This window comes from Adiantum capillus-veneris, chromosome 21, assembly GCF_014529385.1.
Source record: "Adiantum capillus-veneris isolate H3 chromosome 21, ASM1452938v2, whole genome shotgun sequence".
NCBI classification, from domain to species: Eukaryota; Viridiplantae; Streptophyta; class Polypodiopsida; order Polypodiales; family Pteridaceae; genus Adiantum; species Adiantum capillus-veneris.
The window spans coordinates 103,234,140-103,241,014 of record NC_140951.1 but is presented as its reverse complement, the minus strand read 5'-3'; the positions used below and the strand labels follow the sequence as shown (position 1 = coordinate 103,241,014).

The 6,875-nt window shown below is 41.7% G+C and overlaps 1 pseudogene across 1 annotated transcript; it reads left to right on the top strand.

Annotated features, from left to right (window-relative positions):
* Positions 1 to 3,594: 3,594 nt before the first annotated feature.
* On the top strand, positions 3,595 to 6,565 carry LOC147431455 (uncharacterized; annotated as a pseudogene). The gene is made up of 5 exons (XR_015185697.1): positions 3,595 to 4,205; positions 4,590 to 4,867; positions 5,257 to 5,465; positions 5,580 to 5,771; positions 6,077 to 6,565. The product of XR_015185697.1 is annotated as an uncharacterized LOC147431455 (transcript).
* The last annotated feature ends 310 nt before the right edge of the window (positions 6,566 to 6,875 follow it).

Genomic DNA, 6,875 nt, shown 5'->3' with positions numbered 1-6,875 from the left:
ACACGTCACAACGTTTCATGGAAAGTCTTGTCATGCAATTGCGGTTTGGATTTTTTTGTGTTAAATGCATGCACACTAGGTATTGTGGGTCCTAGTGTTTAACACAAATCTGGTTGGAGCAGCATGCCAATTCATGAATTTTTTGTTTTTGCAATTTTTTGCACTTCAAGTGCACCTTTTCAAGATGATTTATGAGTTTACACCCTACCATACAAGCTAACAGCTCACGATGGGTGTCTGTGGTTGGATGGTCTATACTCTATGAGCTTACTCCACTCCAACCCTCTTTCAACCTAGTTGGTTGCCTCCAATCCATATCAAGTATATATCTAGATACTCAGTGCTTGAGTCATAGTTTATCGTCAGTCGTGGAAGACTGTCTGTAAGTGGTTGGGGGAAAGTACCTCACTCTTATTGCTGCTATTCATCCCATGTTGGATGGGAAGCTTATAAGTATTTTTCTAGTGCTAAAGGATGGGCAGCTTACAAGTATTTTTCTAGTGCTAAAGGATCTGCTAAGAGCATAGGTTAGTACAAAGCATTTTGAATTAGCGATTTTTTCCCTATTCTAGACTTTGCTTAGGTTTTCAGCTTTGAATACCTGTTGTGGTGGGGTTGGTTACCGATTCAATAGTTTCATACATCAAGGACTTAGTAGGTGTGCTAACAAAGCATGTTGGCATGTAACCTTCGTTAAGGGTGAGTAAGTAGTTTTCTGTGTTCCAAAATGTTCAGAAGTCTGATATGAGGAAACTCCCTATTCTATCCCTTGGTAGCTATGAGCTTTTCAAGACACTCACGCGAGCTAGGACTCTGGCTCACAACTTCATGATTTCTCCGCACACTTGTATTTATCCGATATTTCATGTAAGCCATTTACATAAACGCTTACATGGGGACAACAATGTCATTGAAAAACAGATTCTGGTTGATATTATTGAACCTCCTACCCGACCGTATAAACCTGCATGAATTTTAAGACTATCATGATTTACGTATGTGTCATCATGTAGGTCAACAAGTTCTTGTACAGATGAACGATTGACCTGACCTGAAGAAGGTGCTACTTGAGAAAACATTAGTGTTCTTAAAAAGAAGTAACCCACTTTTGTTTTTGAGAACAAAAATAGTTCCCCAAGGGAGGAGTAATGTCAGGCCAAGGGCCACCCTGGAGGTCAAGGACCTACCTGCTGGCCAAGGGCCAAGGGCCGGCTACCCAATGGAGAAGGGATCCTACAAGGGAAGGGGCTATAAAAATGGTGGTTGGGCGGAGGATTGTTCATGGCAGTTCCCAGGGTCTTTCAGAAACACCTCAGGCTTTTGGGTAAGGTTCCCACTAACACTTAGCAAGCCAATAAGCACCTCATGCTTGGGTAGGATTCCCACCTGAAGTTGTGTCCTAGCCTGCCTAAGGTCAATTGCCTAAGGTCAAAGGACTTCTGAACACTAACTTTTGGAGGTCTTTAATGAAGCTAACCCTACGGCATTTAAGCTCCATCCGGTAGCATTTCTCTTTAACATACCATTTCTCATTTGGACCCCCTTTAACCTTGGCCCCGTGTTGAGAGAGATCCATAATCACATGTCTATATTCTAACCCTTGTTCCCGTTTATTCTCCCACATTAAATTATCAGTTTAGCATAAGAAAATCATTTGGGTTGGTTAGATATTAGATTTTATGACATAGCACTAAGTGGCCATCCTTCACCTTTGTGTACCATAAAGAATCTTGCTCTTTAGATAGTAGAGAACATGGATGTGCAATGTCTAATCATAAGAGTTTGTCTGTAGATTGTGCGACTATTCCCCATGGCATCATCTGATACTCGATGACCTAGGAGTGTCATTGACTCCATTTCATGCAGCAATGTACAAGATGACAATGGATATTGGGTGACAATGGAGTTAAAACCAATGATGTGGGTGACAATGCAGCCTAGATCAAGAGGTGCACACAAGGTCTCAAGGAGAGACATAGCTTCTAGAGAACACCATTGGAAGGGAAAAATCATTGAGTTCAAGCAAACACAATTCAAGACGACAAGAGGCTTGCGAAGATGCAGCATGTGTATGTTGCTTTACAACTGAAGCTAGAGACAAAAGTGGCTCCCTTGAGGTTTCTTGCAAATTGTAATTTTACTCCTCTTTCAAGTTTTTTGATGGTCTATTCAGTAGTTTTGCCTTGTGTGTTGCTTTTGATGACTGTAAGATTTTAACTGCTTGTTCATGTTTGCAAATGTTTTTTCGTCCGATTTTGTAGAGAAGGAGCCAATAGAGTCCTTCATAGGAAATTTTGAAGCCAACCACACTAAGCTTGGCAAGTTGCTCTATGATGGTTGTCCATCCTCTGAGCTTACCTTACGTGCATTTTTTAAATAATCATGCTTATGTCACACCTAGGTGAAATGGGTATGGCAATCTTTCTTTGGTTCACTCGCTAACGTTGGAGAGTTTGGAATGGCCTACGCCAGGCAGTGTTTTGATCGCAACAACCAAAAGGAGAATGGAGGCGGATGTGCAAGCAGCACTGAAGTGCACCTATGGTTCCCACAAAGCCACAGTAACATGGTTTATGTTTCTTTTATGTGTTTGTGTTTATATTTCGACTTCAAAGTGTTCACAGGACACCAAAAATGTGGACTTGCAAAGGGGGAAGGGGGATAAATGGATTCCTTGCAGCTGGATGGGAGACTAAGGTGGTGAACCACCAGGGAGATAGAATCAAGTGCTCTGTAGTTGCTGACAATGTGGCGTTCAGATACGGTATTGTGAAGCAAAGCTTATCGATGGTCTTTCCCTATAGAAGATGGAAGTTGACGATAAGAGAATGGGAGACACGTACTAGACTCTGATGTTGCCGCTAGAGAATCGGTTAACCTACAAATACACCTCCACGACGATGCAGAGTCATCTGGCAATTTTAATCGATAGTTTATCTTCTTAGGAGGGGGTTCCCACTAGCCACAATCCCTTGCTCCATTGTGTGGCAGTGGGTCCACTAATAACAACACAGATACATTCCCTGGAGAGTATTGATCATGGCACACTAGTTGAAGGTTTCAACACCCTTTCGAACAATATTCCCAAAGAAATTTGTCAAAAGGATATCTACTATCAAAGAATAGGGCTATTTGAAAATTTGCATCTCTCGTTTAAACGTGTGCATTTTTTATTTGAAAAATTAAAAGCAAACTATGAAAGCACGTGCACGTTTTCGTGGTTGATAGATTAAAACCAAAGTTCACGTGGTATATTGTAAATATATATTTACTGGGTTTAACGGGAACACTTCTTGGGAGAAGTAAATTTCCTTGTAAAGAAGAGGGGGAGAAAAAATCCAAGGAAAACTATAATCTTCAACTAAGTTGAAAGTTGCCTAGTGAAGGGTACTAGGTGCTACGTCATACTTAGAGATGAATCATGATATATAGTCGACGTGGCCACAAGCTTTGGTGACAAAAGTCACTGCAGGACTTATCGTACGGCAAAAAACGACGTCGATTACTCCTGATAGACAACAGTAGCGATGGCCAAGGATTTTGCGAGGAAAAAAATCAAGGAAAATTATCAGATGGATTGGTCTTGGGGTGCTCTCTGAGCTCCACCTCATCCACACTCACAAAAAAAAAAAAGCTGAGCGAGAGAACAGTTGCCACGGCAGATCAAGCTGATAGGGTGCCGGATGACGATGGAGGGCTGGGCGGCTATAAAGCAGGCGCTGGAGCGGGAGAGCCGAGGCAGAGCTGCAAAGAGAGAGAGAGAGAGAGAGAGAGAGAGAGAGAGTTGCACGGTCGAAGCTGAGAGAGAGAGAGAGAGAGAGAGAGAGAGAGAGAGAGAGAGAGAGAGAGAGAGACGCTAAGCTCAGCAGCAGGCACCATGTCAGTGGTGACATCGCAGCTGGTCGAGGACGCGGTGCTGAAGGGATTTCAAGATGGGATATCGCTGGGACTGGGGCTGGTGCCAGCGGGCGGCCGGGCCCTTCCTGCAGCTTTTCTTTGGCCACATCTGGGACCTGGCCCTGGCCGACAGGACGGCGGCGCAGAAGAAGGCAGCCATGGACTCGCTCTTCGAGTCGGTAGGCAAAATGATCAGTCAGGCGCTGGCGGAGAGCGTGGCCGACCAGGATCGCGCCTATAACGCCAGCATCGCCCGTCTCTCCGTCCAGTCCTACAAAGAAAATGCTTCCTCTATTGCCGTCCAAAAGGTTACTTCTCTCTCTTTCTTTTTCAATAATCACAAGAAGATTTAGAAATTCTCTCATGTAGGAAAATCGAGTTCTTTTCAGTATTTTTATAGAATGCATAACATCACGAGCTTCTGCTCGGGAGGCACCGCATACCTAGCTAGGTAAGATTGGGGAGAGGGAACAGTTGCCCCCCCCACTGGGCCGGCGGTCCCCTGCCCCCATTCATACCCAGCTAGGTATGGTGTGCCTCCCTCACACAAGCTCATGATGTTGAGATAAGTCACAATGTGGGAATTATTGTGAGAATTTTTCTAAAACTTCTTGTGAATGCATGGCACTAGCATTATTGAATAAGATGTATACTGTAATGTTTTCTGATTATGAGCTTTTCATGGAGCAAAGGTGGTGGTACGCTTTGAAAATTGCAAATTGACGTTGGTGCACATGCTCAACCTGTATGCACAACCTTCATATATGAAGCACACAGTGCTCTCATATGGTTCATCTCTTGCCTTGTATGTGGGCTTGCTTCGAGAGATGATGCTCGCAGATGCAACTTGTGGATATAGCAAAGCTGAGATTATCGACTTCCAGAATGATGTCAATGAACACCTTGAATCTACTTATTATAAGGTACTATCTTTCTTGTTTTTGCACTGTTTGTGGGATTCACATTGTTTGTTCAAAAATAATCTAAAAACTGATTATCAAACAAGCATTAACTATCCACGTTTATGTATTTTAGCATCTTACATATTTCATTTCAGACATGATTAGCCCTTTTAGTGAATGGTATTGGGCCATCAATGCCCTTCTGACGGGATAGAAATTCCTTGTTGAGGGGTAGTTAGTTGTCTCTTTGGGAAGCCTCATTGCTGTCTATTGTAATCTGATGTCTCTCAAGGCTCGCCACGAGCTTGACGTACCTTTGTACATTATTTTGGTGAATGCAATGCATACACTCCCTAATCGTGAATTTGGGGGGAAAAAAGAATGACATTTACCATTGAGGAAAATTAAAATAAAAGTAGAAAAAAAATTTGTTCTACTTTCTAAACACAATTTAAAGTTTGGCCAATGTGCTCATGGATTTGGGAAAGCTAGCTTGTGGGAGGTCTCATGAGCTTTAGCACGGAATGGCATGATGGAAAAGCTTGTCTTGTTGCCAAAAGCCATCCTGATTATGCGGAGAGTGATTTTGCGGACAACAAAGCTTATTATCAATTGCAATTTTGCCCAAAATTTGCAGGGGAAAAAATTTACTATGGCATGCCACAGGTTTGTCCTTAGTTCCATGAATGATCAGCATTATTTCCTTGAAATGGTTTACTATATTCCTTTCCTTGACTATGCATTGTGTCCTCTCTTCTAACCCAATTTTTTTTTGCCAAGGTCTTCATGAACAATCTTGCAGCACTGCATGTGTATACAGAAGTGGATAAAGATCTATAAGTAGTGAATTTTGTGGTGGAGAAAACCATGCATATTAAGTTGAGGGTCTACTACTTGATCAACTATGATGACTATGATTCAAGTGATGTCGAAGTTACCATAAGCATTCCAATAATCCGAAGGTGAGCATGAGTCTATTAACTCTAGAGATATGAATGTGCTCTCCACTTAGTCAAAGAGGAATCTTCTTTTGTGTGTGTGTGTTATGTGTTTGTATGTATATATGTACATGCATAAATGCATTATGTATATACACACACACATATATGTACACACACACACACACACACACACACACATATATATACGCATACATATAAAAATTATTTAATCAAGTGACATAAACTGACAAAGAGAATTAGAAAAATGGTGCCTACAATTAAATTACCATTTAATTTATTGCTTTACATATGACTTCTCTTTGTGTTGTCCCATAGGCTCATCAATTCCACCTTAACAAAAGAGAGAAATCAATCATGTCATTCCCATGGGTGCAAATGTACTATGCCAGCTATTCAGAGGGTGGAGCATGGAGTACAGATTATGATAGGTTTAGTGCAAACTTAAAAATGCATTATGATGAGTATACAGGTTTTGAACCTCACGAAGGCAAGAGATATACAATCAAAACTAAGGCCGGTAGCACTGCAACAAAGAACTATTACATTATTGGTTTTGAAATTGTGTCCCCGACGTGGTAGAGACTCTTGTCAATGCTGTTGAGAAGATAGCTGATGCGACTATTTCTGGTGTCAGTAATGTTGTCTCAGGATCCATTGGTGCAGTTTCTTCAATATTCTAAATAGATTCCATTTGGGGTAGAGAGAATAATGTTCCACTTATGTACTCCTCTTGTTGGTCACCTCTCGAAAATGTATGCTTGGGATTTCAAAATAAGAGAAAACTATCAAGTTTTTTTGTTTCAATTTGAACTACGATATTTCAAAATTTAGTCAAATTGCAAAGGACCATGTCCATTTTGAAAGAAACCTATTAATTTTTAAGATTCGATGCTTTTGGAATCTTCTATCTAGAAGCAAAACGAGGTGAAGCGCATTCCTACGATTGCTCTACCCCCCTCTACCTCTGCATGTTCGCTTCCTATATAGCACAGTATACCCATCACTTTGGTTCTCTTCATGCAATCTCGTCACTGCACACTCACGTTTGCATGCTAACTATTGCTATCACCATTGCCTCAGCATCACCAGAGTTCCCCTCCGAGCGGGCCATTGC